Below are 20,114 nucleotides of genomic sequence, written 5' to 3'. Positions count from 1 at the left end.
ATAGGAAACAGTTGAGGAGGTGGTTAAATGTATTTAAAGAGACAGATGGTTGCGTCTGACAAATTACAGTATCCCCCCTTCAAGGTCCACCTCGAGAAGGTGTCACCATCGGTTTGAAGGATGTCTTGTATGAAAAGCTCTAATAAGCCTAGGAGCATGAATATCTATGGAGGGAACCCAGGAATCTTCCTCGGGCCTTCCAGCGTATAAGATACTCCAACTTCCGAACCAATCTGGAGTCAAGGATAGACTGCAATTCATACTCTACGTGATCATCAAGTACGACTGGAGGAGGAGGTTTCGGATGAAGTTCAGGTGAATTGTTCCCCCTATATGGTTTTAAGAGAGATACATGAAAAGTTGAATGTATTTTGTAGAAACTTGGTAGAGTAAGTTTCATGGCGTTCTGATTTAACACCTGCTGTATGGGAAAGGGTCCAAGGTATTGGGATGCCAACTTCTTACTGGGAACTTTGAGCCGCAAATTCTTTGTTGAGAGCCAAAATAGATTTTATAGTGAGAAGCCGGTGTGTGTCTTTTGTCATAGTAGAGTTTTTAAATGGACTTAACTTCAGTCAAGTGAATTTTTAGCAGAGCCAATGTATCTTTTATGTTGGAAGCTGCAGGAGATGAATTAGATGAAGGTAGAGAAGGTAGGGAATTCAGGTGAAAACCATATGTTGCATAAAAAGGAGAGGTTTTAGTGGAGTAACTGGTCGAATTATTATAGGCGAATTCAGCCAACGGAAGTAATTTTAACCAATCATCCTGAAGGTGGGAGGTATAAGATTGTAGATATTGTTCTAGAGTCTGGTTAATTTTCTCAGTCAGGCCATTCATTTATGGATGATATGCAGAGGATAATCTTGAATCGATCTTGAGAATTCAACATAATTGTCTCCAAAATCTGGAGGTGAATTGAGTCCCCCTGTCACTGAGGATTGTTGTGGGAAACCCATGTAATTTGACTATATCGTCAACAAAAACTTCTGCAGTTTTAAGGGCAGAGGGTAGGTTCTTGAGTGGAGTGAAGTGAGCCAGTTTTGTTAAGTGATCAACCACAACCAGAATAGTAGTGTGTGAATGAGACAAAGGAAGATCCGCAATGAAATCCCAAGAAACAAATTCCCATGGGTTGTAAGGAATAGGCAGAGGTGAAAGGTATCCAAAAGGCTTTTTGCAGGTCACTTTTGTTACGGGCACACTTCTGACAGGAAATGACATAATCATGAACAGTTTTAGCAATCTTGGACCACCAGAAATACCTCTTAAGAAGGGAAAGACCTAAAAGAGGAGCGTCATGAAAATGTTGAAGTAGTTGTTGCCTTAAAGATAAAGGTATGTACAAGTGATCCCGGTATAGGTATAAGCCAGAGGGAGTTTGTGTGAGAGAATCCAAAGGTATCTGTGGATCTGACTCCAAGGCTTTCAGGATGTCTTGTTCAAGAGTAGTGGTTAATCCCACAATTTTGTGAGGAGGTATTAAGGTTGCAATGTTGGAATTGAAAGAGTAATTTTCATTAAGACGGGACAGTATATCTGCCTTTGCAATTTTTGATCCAGGCCTGTAGGTGATTATGAAATCAAACCTGTTCAGAAAGAGAGACATCTGACCTGGCGGGAAGATAGTGTTTTATTAGTATTTAAGTACTCCAAATTCTTGCGGTCGGTATATATTACTCATAGTTTTGCGGTATGAGTGAAAAAGCAGCGTTAAGGCTCTTTTTCACTACCACTGGTATTACGAGTCTTGCAGGTATTTCTGTACCGCACACTTTTTTGGCCGTAACGCAACTTAACTACCGCAGCTTTCAAAAAGTCCTTTTTCAATGGGACTTCCATAGCGGCGGTATTATGAGTCAGCCTGGGAGGCCAAAAAGTGAGCGGTACAGCCAATACCGTCAAGATCCATACCGTAAACTGAAAGTCAGTAGTTTTGGGTTTTATGTTACAACGCCGTAACATAAAACTCATAACTAAAGTGCTAAAAAGTACACTCACACCCATCAACTACCTATTAACCCCTAAACTGAGAACCTCCCGCATCGCAAACACTAAAATAAAATTATTAACCCCTAATCTGCCGCTCCGGACATCGCTGCCACTAGAATAAACATATTAACCCCTAAATCAGCATACTCCCGCATCGCAAACACTAGTTAAATATTATTAACCCCTAATCTGCTGTCCCTAACATCGTCGCAACCTACATTACAGTTATTAAACACTAATCCGCCACCACCTACCTACACTTATTAACCCCTAATCTGCCGCCCCCAATGTCGCAGCCACCTACCTACACTTATTAACCCCTAATCTGCCACCCCCAACGTCGCCGCCACTATACTAAAGTTATTAAACCCTAACCCTAACCCCCTCTAACTTTAATGTAATTAAAATAAATCTAAATAAAACCTACTATTAATAACTAATTCCTATTTAAAACTAAATACTTACCTGTAAAATAAACCTTAAGCTAGCTACAATATAACTATTAGTTACATTGTAGCTATCTTAGGTTTTATTTTTATTTCACAGGCAAGTTTGTATTTATTTTAACTAGGTAAACTAGTTAGTAAAAAGTTATTAACTATTTACTAACTACCTAGATAAAATAAATACAAATTTACCTGTAAAATAAAACCTAACCTGTCTTACACTAACACCTAACCTTACACTACAATTAAATCAATTACATTAATTAAATACAATTAACTAAATTACAAAAAAACAAACACTAAATTACACAAAATAAAAAAATTATCAAATATTTAAACACCTAAATTACACCTAATCTAATAGCCCTATCAAAATAAAAAAAGCCCCCCCCCAAAAATAAAAAAAAACCCTAGCCTAAACTAAACTGCCAATAGCCCTTAAAAGGGCCTTTGGCGGGGCATTGCCCCAAAGAAATCAGCTCTTTTACCTGTGAAAAAAAATACAAACAACCCCCCAACAGTAAAACCCACCACACACACAACCAACACCCCAAATAAAAACCTATCTAAAAAACCTGAAAAGGGCATTTGGATGGGCATTGCCCTTAAAAGGGCATTTAGCTCTTTTTCCGCCCAAACCCTAATCTAAAAATAAAACCCACCCAATAAACCCTTAATAAAACCTAACACTAACCCCCGAAGATCCGCTTACAGTTTTTGAAGACCCCACATCCATCCTCAATGAAGCGGCAGAAGTCTTCATCCAAGAGGCAAGAAGTCTTCATCCAAATGGGCCGAAGTCTTCATCCAGACGGCATATTTTATCTTCATCCATCCGGCGGAGCGGCTTTATCTTCAAGACATCCGGCACGGAGCATCCTCTTCTTCCAAGGATTGAGCTTGCATTCTATTGGCTGTTCCAATCAGCCAATAGAATGCAAGCTCAATCCTATTGGCTGATTGGATCAGCCAATAGGATTGAAGCTCAATCCTATTGGCTGATTGCATCAGCCAATAGAATTTTTTCCCCTTAAATTCCGATTGGCTGATAGAAATTTATCAGCCAATCGGAATTCAAGGGACACCATCTTGGATGACGTCCCTTAAAGGAACCTTCATTCTTTAGTCGCCGTCTGGATGAAGACTTCGGCCCGCTTGGATGAAGACTTCTCCCGGCTTCGTTGAGGACTTCTTGCCACTTGGATGAAGACTCCTACCGCTTCGTTGAGGATAGATGTCGGGTCTTCAAAAACTGTAAGTGTCTGTAAGTGTCTTCAATGGGCTGTTGTGTGAAGAATATAGCGCCAAGATACTGACCACCTTTAGCTCTGACTATAGGCTATCTAGCTAGCTTGGAGGATTATAAATCGAGTGTGTGAGTACAGAGCGCCTCAAATGAAGGGCTTAGGTGATATAATGATACTAAAGGTTAAAAATTATTAACTATTTAATTTTACTGCATGGTTAAAAATGGTTGAACACACATTACAATGTGGAATGTAAAATGGGTTACGATATCATAAAAATAATGCTTATATAAACAACACTTTTAAAATTTATATAAACAACACTTTAAAATTGTGGATCCACAATGTACAAATTTCACATATGTACAACAAAGGTAATAAATATCTGATAATTGACATTTAGTGCCTCTGTGTTAATTGATCAAGACTTTATGTCTTAAATGGTGGCTAATAGTGTCTTGACGATAGTACAGTTGTGACTGTGTGTCTTAAAATATGTTTCCTTACTTGCTCATTTAGTGTGAATCTCTCCACAATTTTCACGAAGTTTCTAAATTTTTCGGATTTTTTTTAACATTTTTTCACAATAATTTTCATAAATTTCACTATCAAAGGTTTTTGAGGACACAAGACTGATGGTTTTCATATAATTTGTTCACTCATTTGTACATAAACACTTACGGCTAGATTTAGAGTTTGGCGGTAGCTGTCAAAACCAGCGTTAGAGGCTCCTAACGCTGGTTTTGGCCGCCCGCTGGTATTTAGAGTCAGTCAGGAAAGGGTCTAACGCTCACTTTCCAGCCGCAACTTTTCCATACCGCAGATCCCCCTACGCCATTTGCGTATCCTATCTTTTCAATGGGATCTTTCTAACGCCGGTATTTAGAGTTGTGGCTGAAATGAGCGTTAGAAATCTAACGACAAAACTCCAGCCGCAGAAAAAAGTCAGTAGTTAAGAGCTTTCTGGGCTAACGCCGGTTTATAAAGCTCTTAACTACTGTGCTCTAAAGTACACTAACACCCATAAACTACCTATGTACCCCTAAACCGAGGCCCCCCCACATCGCCGCCACTCTAATAACATTTTTTAACCCCTAATCTGCCGACAGCACACTGCCGCAACCTACATTATCCCTATGAACCCCTAATCTGCTGCCCCTAACACCGCCGACCCCTATATTATATTTATTAACCCCTAATATGCCGCCCCAACGTCGCCGCCACCTACCTACAATTATTAACCCCTAATCTGCCGACCGGAGCTCACAGCTACTATAATAAAGTTATTAACCCCTAATCCGCCTCACTAACCCTATAATAAATGGTATTAACCCCTAATCTACCCTCCCTAACATCGCCGACACCTAACTTCAAGTATTAACCCCTAATCTGCCGACCGGAGCTCACCGCTACTATAATACATTTATTAACCCCTCACGCACTCACATTTATTGTCAGTTTCACACTAAATGAGCAAGTAAGGAAACATATTTTAAGACACACGGTCACAACTGTACTATCGTCAAGACACTATTATCCACCATTTAAGACATAAAGTCTTGGTCAATTAACACAGAGGCACTATTAGATCTAACATTGCAGAACATATTCCAACACCAGACAGAATCAATATCCAATCCTAGAATATTGGTGAACTGCTGACCTACCAATTTGTTTGACCCAGGTCAAACATCCAACCCAGGTCAATCATCAGACATTTATTACCATTGTTGTACATATGTGAAATTTGTACATTGCGGATCCACAATTGTTAAGTGTTGTTTATATAAATTTTAAAAGTGTTGTTTATATAAGCATTATTTTTATGATATCGTAACCCATTTTACATTCCACATTGTAATGTGTGTTCAACCATTTTTAACCATGCAGTAAAATTAAATAGTTAATAATTTTTAACCTTTAGTATCATTATATCACCTAAGCCCTTCATTTGAGGCGCTCTGTACTCACACACTCAAGTGTCTTCAATGGGGTTGCGTTACGGAGCTTTATGCTGCTTTATTGCAGGTGTTAGACTTTTTCTCAGCCGGCTCTCCCCATTGATGTCTATGGGGAAATCATGCACAAGCACGTAAAACGAGCTCACCGCAGCACTGGTATTGGAGTGCGAATGGAGCTCAATTTTGCTCTACGCTCACTTATTGCCTGCTAACGCAGGGTTTTTGTAAACCTGTAATAGCAGCACTGTAGGGAGGTGAGCAGTGACAATAACTTGCATGTTAGTACCGAGCCGATCTTACCGCAAAACTCGTAATCTAGCCGCAAGTTCATTCCAAGAGATGATGCCAGGTTTAAAGTGCTGACTTAATGGCCAACAACTCCTTATCTCCCATGGAATAGTTTAATTCTGCTGGTGTCAAAACTCTTGAAAAATACCTATAGTGTGTATAGTAGAAGAATTAGAATTCCTTTGAGAGAGGATAGCACCTATGCCAACATTTGAGGCATCAATCTCGAGAACATATTGCTTCTGCGGATCCGGTAATCGTAGTATCGGTGCTGAGGTGAAACTATTTTTTAGTTGATTGAAAGCAGATTCAGCTTTGGTTGACCCAATGAATTGAGAGTTTCCTGTTTATTGAGTTAGATGTTTCACTATTGTTGAGTAGTTTGGAATAAATTTTCTATAACAATTTGCGAATCCATGGAACTTTTGAAGGTTCTTTTTGTTCTCTAGTTGAGGCCAGTGAGCGATAGTGGGTACATTATCAGTGTCCATTTGAATTCCTTGTGGTGATATGACATAACCTAAGAATTTGATAGTGGACTGATGAAAAAGACATTTCTCCATTTTAGCAAATAATCAATGTTCTTGTAAACGTGAGAGGACTTTTCAAACATAAATAATATGATCCTGGAGAGATCTGGAATAAATGAGGATATCATCAAGATAAACCACAATGCATATGTCCATCAAGTCCTTGAAAATTTTGTTTATAAAGTGCTGAAAAGTAGCGGGGGCTTTACAAAGCCCAAATAGCATCACATTATATTGGAAAAGACCATAGCGGGTTCTAAAAGCTGTCTTCGATTCGTCCCCATTTTTTGTACAAATGAGATTGCAGGCACCCTTAAAGTTGAGTTTAGTGAAGACAGATGCATCTGTGAGATGTTCCAGTAGTTCCTGAATAAGGGGTAGTGGGTAATGATTTTTTATTGTTATATTATTCAAAGCTCTGTAGTCTATGATTGGATGAAGAGTTCAATCCTTATTTTTGTCACAAAGAAGATACCAGATGCAGCTTGAGATGTTGAAGGAAAAATAAATCCTTTTCTTAAGTTCTCATCGAGGTATTCGCAGAGATGTTGTAATTCTTGCGCTGATAGTGGATAGATCCTGCCGAAAGGAATCTTAGCTCCAGGTAAAGTTTCAATTGGAAAATCGTACGAACGATGAGCTGGCAGAGTTTCAGCTTCTTTTAAATCAAAAACATCCTTGAAATCAATATATTCTGTGGGAAGAGATAAAGTAGTATTGCAAATGGCTACGTGGGGAATACAAATATTTTTACAGTAAGGGGACTGAAAGGATATCTTGTTTTGTAACTAGTCGATATTAGGATTATGTTTTACCAGCCATGGGTGTCCCAAAATTTTTGGGTGAATAGATGAGTGTATGATATCAAAAATGATAAACTCTGTGTGACCACAGGGAGTGGTGATGAGTATTGGCACAGTATGATGTGTAATAGGTGTTTTAAAGTAAGTAGAACCGTCAATAACTCTAATGTGCACAGGGGTTTGCTTCAACACACAGGGTATTTTATTCTTTTTAACTAAAGACAAATCAATAAAAGTTCCATAGGCTCCAGAGTCAACCATTCCCTCAGTTTGGATGACTTGATGATCCCACTGCAAAGACAAGGTAAGTGAGCAATGTGAAGCAAACTTCAAATTATGAACAAGTTGTATGGTAGAATGCTTACCCTTCTTTTGGTGAAGGAGGCATGGGCATGAAGAAACATTGTGCTCACTACTAGCACAATACAGGCACATGTTGGCCAATTTTCTCCTGAGCTTTTCCTCTTTTGATAGAGGTCCTTTTGTGGCTCCTATGTCCATTGGGACAGATGCGTGTGAGAATTTTTCTGGAGTATAAGTAGGATTTCTCACATTTTCTCTCTCTATATCGTCTGTCTAGAGTGATGCCCGTTTTAATCAGACCATCAAGAGTCTCTGGGAGGTCAATTTTTGCCAGTTCATCTTTAAGATATTCAGCCAGACTCAGGTGGAATTGGTTTCTCAGACTCAGCTGATTCGTCTCTGAATCTGAGCTCCACATCTCCTTCATATTCCTTCACAGGGCGTTTCGCTTGTTTAAGATACCTAAGGTTATTCTCTGCAGTCAGTTGCTTGTTAACATCATCATACAGGGTGGCCATGGTAGAAAGGAAGTCATCCAAGGAGTTAAGAATGGGGTCTTCTTTTTCAAAGAATTGGGTCGCCCATGCCTTGGGCTCACCTTTTAGATAAGTTATTACAGTACAGACCTTAATTTTATCAGTGCTGTATGTCCTAGGTTTTAATGAGAACATGAGAAGACAAGTGTTCTTAAAATGTCTAAATTCAGACCTGATACCTGAAAATGGCAAGGGAGGATTCAGAGTGGGTTCAGGAGAGTTTGAAGATTTGGCAGCAAATAAATCCTTAATAAGACCCTTCAAGGTCAGGACCTCTGTCTGAACCTCCGTTAAACCCCTGGCCAGATAATCCACTTTTTGATTGAGTGAAGTAAAGTGCATATTTATTTTTTGGGGGTCCATCTCGGAGAGGTAGAAGAGAAAAACAATGTTTTAAAGGGGATATATATATATATATATATATATATGTATAGGCTTCTGTTATACTGCAATGATACCTCTTAATACCTGATCTTCTTGGAGAGATATGTATTGGAATGTAGCTATAAGTATAAACAATAGCTTAAATAGTATATAAGCAATGAAAAGGTATACTTAAATAGCATTCATCAGATATAAGGAGGAAGTTAAATCTTGAGATGTCAGGATAGCACAAAACATGTCTATGAACACTTTTGTGTGGTATTGAGAGATAACTATGATATGCTTGGAAGTTAACAGTTCATATAGTAGATAGATAACTAAAATTACCTGGAGTCAGTTTGAGAGTTAAGCCTGGAAGCTGAGAGAACACAGATGAGGATGACTGCTGAATTGTTCCTTGAGATGAATTACAAAGATCACAGAGGAAGGCATTCAGAAGGAGCTGCAGGAATCAGCCTGCTAACTTTTAGAAGCTGTGAGGTTCTGGTATACATCCGGTTTAAAAGGAACTTGTGTTGAAGATTCTGACATTTGAGTGAAAGGTAGAACTCTGAATCAGGTTTTAGGAATCCTCTATAGTGAAGCTGCAGTTTTGAGAATAGAGAGATTACCTTGTATGGAAAGCGGTAGTCTTTTTAAAGGATCCGAGCAGTCTTTCTTGCTGTTTGTAAGAGAAAGCAGAGGTGAGGTCAAAAGGAAGGTAGTGTATGCGAGAAGCATACAGGAGAGGTTGCTGAGACTTCCGAAAACGGCACTTCAATTCTGTAGCCAAAAGGAGCGGCTTGTAGCTTGATACTCAAAGCGAAGCTAATAACAGAAGCAATTAGATGGAGGGGAAGGTCCCTTATATAGGAAACAGTTGAGGAGGCGGTTAAATGTATTTAAAGAGACAGACGGTTGCATCTGAAATATTACAATTAATAAACATTCACCCAATCCTGTCAATACAATAATACATCTTGTCAGAATGCTAGTATGCAAATAGTCTTATAACCTCAATTATTTAAATTCCAAAGCCAAAATAACAACATATAAAAACATATTTGCAGCTTGCGAAGCAAAGCTTTCTTATCTTCTTACGTGATGTAGAAGACAGAAAATGATTGATTGGTATTGGCCTAGACTTTTTTGTAGCCACTTAACCCCTTAAGGACGGAGGCAATTGTCCAAGTTCTGAACGTAAACAAAACCTAAAATTTGAGCTATATGTTTGTTCAACCATACTTTAACTCTTTCACATTAAGTGCACCCAAATTTATAAAAAAAAAAATTAGAGGAAAAATAGGGCTTTCTTTTGACATCAAATATTTATGTATGAACTATAATTTAATATGAATAAAATTACACAGTCACATTTTTTTATTGTGAATATCATAATCCTGATTACTACAATAAAACCCCTATATGTGTATTCTGCAATGCCCCCCATGTACAGGTTTTCTGGGATTTCGGGTTATTACAGGCCCAAATATGGGGCCTGGCCATTTACATGGAAATTTGACAAATTGACTTTCTAGGCCTATAACAACTTTAAGGCAGTATGGCAACCCAGGAATTAAAATGACCCCATCATGGCATACCGTTTGCAAAAGTAGACAATCCAGGGTATTTCAAGAGGGGTAAGTCCAGTATTTTATTGTAGCCACATAGGGGCCTATTTATCAAATGTCTTGCGGACCTGAAAATTGTATTATAACACTCTACAGATTCATTAACAGTTACCATTGTAGCTTGCAGCATTGGGATTTTACAATCATTTTGACTAGTAATCACAACATATGACCCATTATGAATTGGTTCTATGCGAGTGTATGGTGATTGTACAGGCGTAATTTTAACAGTACAATCAGAGTCTTGTTTATCAATACCACATGTTTTTCGTTTGTAGACATTTTCACATACTAAATATCCTAGATCCACACAATTTTCTGTTTCAACATATTCCCAGCTATTATAATCTCATAATATATATATATATATATATATATATATATATATATATATTTCCCATACACAATCTTCTGGGTTATTTGTTATTCTACGCTTTAATTCTCTTATAAATCATTGATTTTGAAATATGCAGCATAATTTCTGTTTGTTTTACCGTTAGACTTAATTGTGTAGAAATTTCTGTAACATTTAATAGTGTAATATCAATGTGTCCTTCTTGTAAAGTTAACCTTATAGCTGTCAAATAATTTAGTATTGTTACTGCTTTCATTTCTTCATCTACCATTGTAAAATCAGACATCTCTGCAGTTAGCATTTTTATCATGTGATCTCTTAAGATCATCAATCCTCTCTTTACGTCTTCATCATTAATATCTGAAATTTCACTGACAATTAATACTGCATCACTTAATAAATGCCCTCTCAATATCTGAACTTCAGCATTAGACATTAACAGCCTTTTATTTGTTTTGTTTTTTTTCTGTATTACAATCATCTGGAATTATATTCTCTATTGTAATATATGTTACATTATCAAATGTATTATTTGTTCCCCAAACAGCTTCATCATAAGTCATATCTGTCACATTTTGCTTATAACAGTTAGCATATTTACATGGTATGTCATCAACTGTTATATTTACATCCATTTGTAGTTTCATACTTGCAATTACTACATTTACTGGATATTTTATCTATGAGACATTTCTGAAACAGGGAATATATTACATAATTTTTGTTAATAATGTGATGTTTTGTCACGCACCAAAACCCAGGTATGCCTACATAATGTAGGAACCCCTTACCAATGTCTTTAGGTTAAAAACAAAAATATGTCCTTGATTCCTTAAGGTAGAAACAACAGGATGTACATTGATCGTTTGCCCTTTTTAATTAGATCTTCAACTGTTATATTACAAAGATTGTTCTTTTCTTTGCATGAGTGACTGTAATATGTTGTATTCAGGAAAGCTGCATATCTTGGTTTTGTACATGTATCCCATTCTTTTAGATTCAAAAACATTTCATCCTTTCCCTTCTCATTCCATTCTGTAGGTAATGCTTGCTCTCGCAGTCTTCCTGTCTGTTGATACACTACTTCAAGCTTTTTTCTACAGCACGTATGAATTATAGACTACTATGTGTGTTAAGCATATGTCAAATTTTTATAACAGGTTTTGGTATTGCTGTGAACCAGATATGGTCATATGCACTGATCAGCTAAATCTACTCCCCCCCCATATATTTGATGTATTCCGCAATTTACTTTGGTTTTTCGTTTTGTGCATCCTTTCCCCTGACAGACACTGGCACTGTACTTTCATTGTGCATTGCAGACCACGTGCACACATATTTTTTTGTCAGTGTACCAAAGGGCCAGCACCTCATCATGTGGTAAAGCTGATGTTGTGCCTCAACAGTTTTTGCTATATGTCAGCTTCTGGGGAACCTGTGCACTTTTTTTTGCACACTGTGCCTTAAGCTAGGGTTTCAAAATAAAATAATCAAATCTAGGCTGGTATAGTAGTTGTTGACCCATAGATGGTAGCCTTTGTTCTGCAAGGGTAGGAGGAGATCCCACACAATCTTGTCATTTGTGCCCATCTGGAATTTGGACAACCAGATTCATAAATGCGAAATGCCCAGGAATAACCTCTGGTGCATTTGCACAATTTATACAATTTGATACCATAGTGTGAATTTTTAGATGGAATATATTGATTAAAAAACAATCTTCCCTTAAATTTCATCAGGGATTCATCTTCACATGTGCTCTGGTAAGGGGTATAAGTTTCTGAAAACTTTTTAGACAGTTGTTTTATAAGGGGCCGTATCTTGTATAGCCAGTCAGGCAAGGGGTCATTTCTAGAGGGGCACTGGACATTATCATTAAAATGCAGAAAACACAGCAATAATTCATATCTATCCATCTTCATAATCACTGGTAAAAGAGGTGTAGCTAGGATGTGGTGCTTGTGCCAGTTGGAAAGTATGCTGGGTGTTTTCACTATATTTGTTACCAAGGCCAGTGCCCAAAACATTTTCATTTCTGTTAGGTCAGTGGGGTGCCAGTTTTTTTTTTTAATGTAGTGGGAGTTTGGTTTAGCTGACATATACTGGCTGGCATATAAATGTGTTTGAGTAGCTATATTCTCAAACTACTTGTTCTCAGTGAGAAACAGGTTTAAATAATATATTGGCTCACAAATTGAAATGCCGGCTGTGATGTCAGGAGTGGCCGTAAATGGGGGTATTTCAGCGGCAGTTAAGTGGTGGTACCCAACTTTTGGCTGAGATTTTTGGATGTTCTGAACTCCTCCTTTTAGATTGTGGTAGGCTGGGAGCATTGTCACCAGAAGCCTGGCTTAGGGACTCTATATAAAACTCTGTTAGAGTGTCACTATCAGATACAGCAAAAGTGTCGAATCACGCATGAGAATGGCATAATGCCATGCCATGATGCAAAAGGCAATTTTTTTTTCTCCTGTCTAACACTCCCTCAACCCACCTACCAATTCACACTTTTACCCCCCCCCCCAATTCTTACTTCCACCCAACAAAATGAAACCTACATACCACCCAAAAAATACAGTATAAAAAGCTGCAATCAAATATAACCTGCACTTAAAGGGTTAGACTTTTTTTCTCTCCTACTTAACACTAACCCCCTCAACTCCCCCACCAGTTCCCACTTCCACTCCAAATTCCCACTTCCACCCAACAAAATGAAACCTACACACCACCTAGAAAATAAAACTGTACTGATCACAGCATACAAAGCTGCGATCAGATCTAAACAGCACTGCAAGGGTTAATTATATATATATTTTTTAGTTCACTAACTGTAAAAAAAGAAAAGAAAAATAAACAGCTCCTGGGGGACTGTCTAAGTTGCCAGGCAAGTCCCAGTGTCGGATCCAGCACGGTAAGTATAATGGGGTGGGAGCTGGGGCAATAGAAGTTAGGAAATTCCATGCCATCCTAACACCGTTAAAGCCCTGCGTTTTCAGGATGGCATGGAACGTCCTAACTGTGGGAAGGGGATAAGCAGGAGCCAATATGGTTTTCAGCAAAGCTGGCAACACACTTGACATGGCTGTTTTAAGGGTTGTGCCACTGCCTGAGTCACCAGGGGTGGTTAGGGTTAGGGCTGGTGAATTAAAACAAAACATAAAAACAATAGACCTTTTATTTTGTTGCTGCTCTGTGCAGCCTTGCTTTGGTGTAAAAGTGTTCCCCACTTCAGCTGCCTCCCTCCTAGCACAGTGGAAGGCTCCATCACTTCCTTATACTGAAGCACTGCACTAGGCAGAGAGCGGGAACAGCTTCAGAGAGCAGTGGGTGGGGAAGCTGAATCCATCTTTTTTTAGGTAAGTTCTGCAGCCTTAGATGCTTCTCTGTCAAGTGTTGATGCAGAAGAAAAAGTTTAGTGCACTATCTGGTATTACAAGTCCATGGTAAAACAGAATTACCAGAAAATATTTAGCGCAGCCAACATCCCTTTAGCACACGCTATACTTTCAATAGATAGCATGGAAGCGCTAAACATTGCTCATATTAAGAGTTGAAAGTTATGTGTCGATCAACTTGCATGAAGTAAAGTGTTAGGGCTAAAATAAAAGTATAACAAAACAGATGTAAAATTTTTAAAAAAGAGTAACACACATTATATATATATAGCTATCTATATATATATATATATATATATATATATATATATATATATATATATAAAATATAAGGTTATTAATTAAGTAAATGTGTAAAAAGTGACTATACGTCAAGGTGTTTAACAGGGGTCTCAAAGGTGTGTATGTATATATATATATATATATATATATATATGTATTGGAGGTATGTGTGTGTGTATGTATATACGTGTATGTATATATCGGTGTGTAATTGTATATGTGTGTATTTCTGTTTGTGTGTGTGTTTGTATATATATATATATATATATATATATATAAAAAAAACAAGTCTGAATGCATGAGAGGAAGAGAAGCAACTCTTGAAAGCTTGTCTTTTACTATATAATGTTAATCCAATAAAAAAGGTATTACTGCATACTGCAATACTCATGTTATTGTATAACTTAACTACTAGACTAATACAGCTACTCCAATCTACTATACATATGCATTTGTGAGTTTGTGTGTGTGAGAGTGTGTGCCTGTATGTGTGCATTAATTTTATTTTTATGGTGGGTGGGGGCACATTTTGGATTTTTAATAACAAAAAATGTTAACAAAACACAAGTGCACTAAACAATATACTGAAGGTAATACAATCACCAAAAACAGTCCTTTAGTAGAGATGAAATAAAGGTTTATTCTTATGTTGTCTTCAATGTAACAGTTCCTCAAAAAAAGAAAGAAAGGCAGGAACAAAGCGTAACTTTGTAACAATATTCAATGTAATTTACAAGTGGCAATAGGTACTCACATTGGTCAGAGCCACTATAGCTTTGAGAATCATGCTTTATGACAGCCCCATTGGCAAGCTGGATCCGTTCAAACAAACATTTTATTATCAGTTAAAATCAGAAAGCAAAGATATCACAATACAGGGTATGACCGGCAGGACACATATTTCTTTTCTATAAACCTGCTTTTCATAACTTCTCCTTGGTTATTAAACACATTTTCTTCTGTACAATTTCTACTTAATCACATTAGTTAGCCATTTTTCTACTTAATCACATTAGTTAGCCATTTTTTTAAATGGCAACTGTTTATTTCAATAAAGTTGTTGACATCAACCTTCTTAAAATGATTCCTAGTTTTAACAAAGTTATTTTCAATATACTGTATATTTCCAGGTCTAGAAATGAAATTTCAGTTTGGCTGCACTCTGAAGTTAGTTTGACTTGCCAATCATTACAATTTAAGTGATTCAAATATAGCTCTAAATCTGTTTTTTTTTCTTTCAAACTTTATTTCTGACAGAGACAAAGAAATCTACAACATTTACGGTTACAAAATAAAAACAGGTAATGGGAACACAGTGATTATAAGCAAATCCATACATAATTGAGTACAAACAGAGTAAACCAGAGCAGTGGGCCAAAAATGCCCGTGGCTAATTAAATGCAATTCTTACAGACTTATTTAAAGTGAACATTCAAATTAACTAAAAGTGTATAATGTAACCAAATAACCCTGTGTTAGCTAGCTAGACTTTCTTCATCTCAGTTATTTTCACCCTTTCCATCCCCCGCATTGTATATACGATACAACGTAAACAACGTAACCAGGCCCCCCACACCAACAAACAGAGCACAACCAAAAGTAAAAACAGAAACAGAGAGCAAAACAAAACATAACCAGACAACGAAAAACAACAACAACAAAAAAAAGGAACACCCCTCTCCTCTCGTCCCCCCACCCCCACCTCCCCCCCAACCACTCACTCAGTGTCTGTTGCCCATTCACCAGGGAAATAGCCTGCCAAAATGTTCATCTGTAAATATTCTGAATTTCTAATTGGTTTAATTAATTTTTTTTGATGCATTAGGGGCAAAGATCTTAAAAATATCTCCCATTTCTTAAAGAATGCTACTAAGTGTTTATCTTGTGGGTAAGGTATATTAATCTGTTCTATTATAAATTGATCAGTCAAAGCTCTTTTAAATTGTGCCATTGTAGGTGTAGAAGATGCTTTCCATGCTTTAAAAATAAGGTTGCGTGCAGTTAATATTGTATTTATCAGGTTATGGTTCTTAATTGTGTGCTGGTATTTTACCAAAAAAAAGATCTCAATAGGGAATATTTTATGGTCCACCTTCAAAACAACCGTCATCCAAAATATGATTTTCCCCCAGTATTGACATACCTTAGGGCAGCTCCATAAACAGTGAAAAAGATCAGCACCTGTAGTTGAGCATCTAGGGCATAGAGCCTTTGTTTTATACCATTTGGCTAAAACAGCGGGCGTAAGATATCTCTGTAACCCGACTTTTATCTGTGACTCCCTCCATGATGTCGGAACCCAGGTCTGTTGCGTTATTTTAAAATTCTCTATGATAATCTGCTCATCTATATCCGGAAATAAATTAGCCCATTTAACAACCATCTCGTCTACTTGTGCTTTAGATGCTTTCTGATTTAATAGTAAGTATAAAGGGGAAATTGCATATATTCCTGCTGCGTACATTGAAATCCTAGTCTGCAGCTCACCCAAGGACCAGTCATTCCCGTATTTCGTGAGCATCTCATGGAGAAAGTGTCTAACTTGCAGGTAGGCGTAGAACTCACGTGTCCCTATATCAAACCGAGTTGCAATTTCTTGGAATAATAATGTATATCCTCCCGCGTCCCACAACTGACATAAATTTTGGAGACCTTTAGTCTCCCAGTCTTTGAATATCTGATTAGAGAGGCCAGGGCTAAATTCTGGATTACCCACTATAGGTAGATATTGTGAGACATAGGGAGAGTTCCCCATTTCTATACATAGCCTTTGCCATGCAATAATGACATTCTTAAAAGTATCTAAATAAAATATGTTGGATGGAATTGAGGTGAGTGGACAGTGCAAAAGAGCTTTCAATTTAAATGGAGCCACAAGCTGTGATTCCCAGGTGAAGGAAGTAATTTGCTCCTTCCCAGTTAGCCAATCTAGTGCAAATCTAGCTATAATAACCAGATTATATATCTGGATATTAGGGAGTGCCAAACCTGCTGATATTTTAGAATTCATAAGCCTATATGAGGCAATCCGCGGTCTTTTGCCATTCCATAGAAATTTGGAACAGGCCTTATTATATATAGTGATATCTTTCTTATGTAGAAACCATGGAATATTTTGCATAATATAGAGGAGCTTTGGGAAGATGACTGATTTAATCAAAGTCACCCGAGCAGTTAACGAAATAGGTAGCTTGGTCCATTCATCCAGCTTTCTCTTGCAAGAGTCCAACACTGTCCTATAGTTTAATCCGTACCATTCCTCCGGGTTTCTAGATAATCGTAAGCCCAGATATGTAATCTGAGGGACCTCCCTGAAAGGGTGATTCACCTGCAGTAAGGGATTTTTATCTATCCACATTAGTTCAGATTTAGATGTGTTAATCTTAAACCCTGAGATTTCCCCAAACTCTTGAGTAATGCTCTGTAGAGTAGGTAGTGACACTTTAAGATTAGATAGAAATAAGAGAAGATCATCCGCATAGAGAAGAAGAATCAACCTCTCACCCGCTAATGAAATTCCCCCAAAGTTCTTGCCGTAATTGAATGGCCAGAGGTTCTATACTAAGATTAAACAAGAAGGGAGATAGTGGACAGCCCTGTCTAGTCCCTCTGAACAGATTGAATCGCTGAGTAGAGGTGTTGTTGATAATTACCGCAGAAGAGGGAGTACTATAAATTAAACGTATATAATTATTAAAAGGACCCGAGAACCCAACTGTTTATTTCAATAAAGTTGTTGACATCAACCTTCTTAAAATGATTCCTAGTTTTAACAAAATTATTTTCAATATACTGTATATTTCCAGGTCTAGAAATGTAATTTCAGTTTGGCAGCACTCTGAAGTTAGTTTGACTTGCCAATCATTACAATTTAAGTTATTCAAATATAGCTCTAAATCTGTTTTATTACCTTATGATTTAAAATAAATAAAAATAGTTCATCTATGTATCTACAATGGGCCATCAGGTTCCCATTCCAGCCATGAATAAACGAAAACATCTTTCTAGACCAGAGCTTTCCAAACTTTTCATGTTGGCGACACACTTATTAGACCTACAAAATTTTGCGACACAGTAATTCAGTTGTACTGGCAAACAGGAGGTTAAACTAAATGGTTTTAAGAGATACGGACACATACATAAATAGTATAATAACGAAATGTATTTACAAGTAACCGTATGTATGTGCAAGAATTAAAAAAAAGTTTAACACCACCATGGGATGCATGAGGTTGATGGGATGAACACAATTTCTGAATATTTGGTGGAATATTAGACACTTGCATTTTCATGAAGCACTTTTAAGCTTCCCCTTCCTATCCATATATCAAGAGCAGGAGCAGCAATGCACTACTGGAAACTAGCTGCAAAAAACAACCCTTTGACTTCTGACTTCAGCTCAGCGTTTAAGTTGCTACCCTCAGAGCTCGGTGAGTCCTATTGACTACTGCCTGCGCTGCAAAAACACTGCTGTCGCACTCACTGACTACACGTGCAATCACATGCCAATTAAGGAGACTACACGTGCAGTCAGGAGTCAATGTGCCGCCAAAGCCGCCAATCAGAATTGTTTCAGTTCCCACTGAGCTGCACCAATAGGTTAAGATGATCTGTGACCCCCTAGGTATCAGTCACGTGTCAACCATGTGATATGCGTAGCAGGCAGACGGAAAGTCAGAAACAAAAAAAAAAGTTTTAAAATTAAATTTAAAAAAATTTGTGCTGAAGCAGGGACACACCTACACACTGCTGCTGACACACTAGTGTGTCCCGACACACAGTTTGGAAAGCACTGTTCTAGACTGACATATATAAATTCACATAGCTGGGTTCGAACCTGAGCGTAAAGTGCTTAATAAGGGTTTATCATTTGTCCCCAGTGTACCAGTATCCGAATTTGATTTAAAGTTTGATTTATACAAACTTAATAGATCCTTAAAGATCAGGGAATTTTTCCAGAATAAAGAAACTACTTGTACTAAAACTCAGGTTGAACTCAAATGTAAGTTGCCTACTACATTGGAGCCTGATAACTGTAGTCCTAGTACTAAAACCTTTTTAAGATTGGTTTCTCAAGATCTCGATACTGAGAGAATCAAAACACAGTGGAAACACAATCTATCTAGGGACGAACAAAGGGCTATCCAAACCCTCCAGGCTGACTCCTCTATTGTAATTAGGCCCGCCGATAAGGACGGGGCCATAGTGTTGCTCAATTACACTGATTATAGGGCTGACATCCTGGACCAGTTGTCTGATGCAAATACATATACACCATTAACTACTGATCCCACCAATACTTATAAAACACAATTGGACACCCTTTTAACATTGGGGTTTGAACAAGGTTTTCTATCTGAGCACATCCTAGAATTTTGTACTAACAAATATCCCAAGGTACCCATCCTGTATTCTATCCCCAAAATCCACAAAACTTTGGACCATCCACCGGGCCGTCCGATAGTTTCGGCACGTGATTCATTAACACAACCTGTAGCTCAATTTGTGGATGTGTTACTCCAACCAGTGGTTAAGGGGATACGCTCTTACATCACGGATACAAATGATTTCATTAGGAAGATACGGTCTGTTGACATCCAGCATGGCGATTTACTCGTGAGTCTGGATGTCAACAGTCTGTACACCATCATACCCCATCAAGAGGGACTAAAGGCAGTTCAGGAGCATCTTATTGACAACCCCCTGTATGACGGCCCCCCGATAGAATATCTATCTTCACTGATTGAGTACTGTTTATTTAAGAACTATTTCAGATTTGAAAATGGGTTCTATCTGCAGGTGGCCGGCACTGCCATGGGTTCCTCCATGGCCCCCGTCTACGCCAACATCTATATGTCACAATTTGAGAATGTGCACTTGTGGTCACATACTGGTACATCTATTATCTGTTATTACAGGTATATAGATGACATCTTCCTGGTATGGCGTGGGGGCATGGAGAGACTCCAGGCCTGGTACAAC

Source organism: Bombina bombina, chromosome 6 (genome assembly GCF_027579735.1).
Source record: "Bombina bombina isolate aBomBom1 chromosome 6, aBomBom1.pri, whole genome shotgun sequence".
Classification (NCBI taxonomy): Eukaryota; Metazoa; Chordata; class Amphibia; order Anura; family Bombinatoridae; genus Bombina; species Bombina bombina.
Note: the sequence above shows the minus strand (reverse complement) of the source record.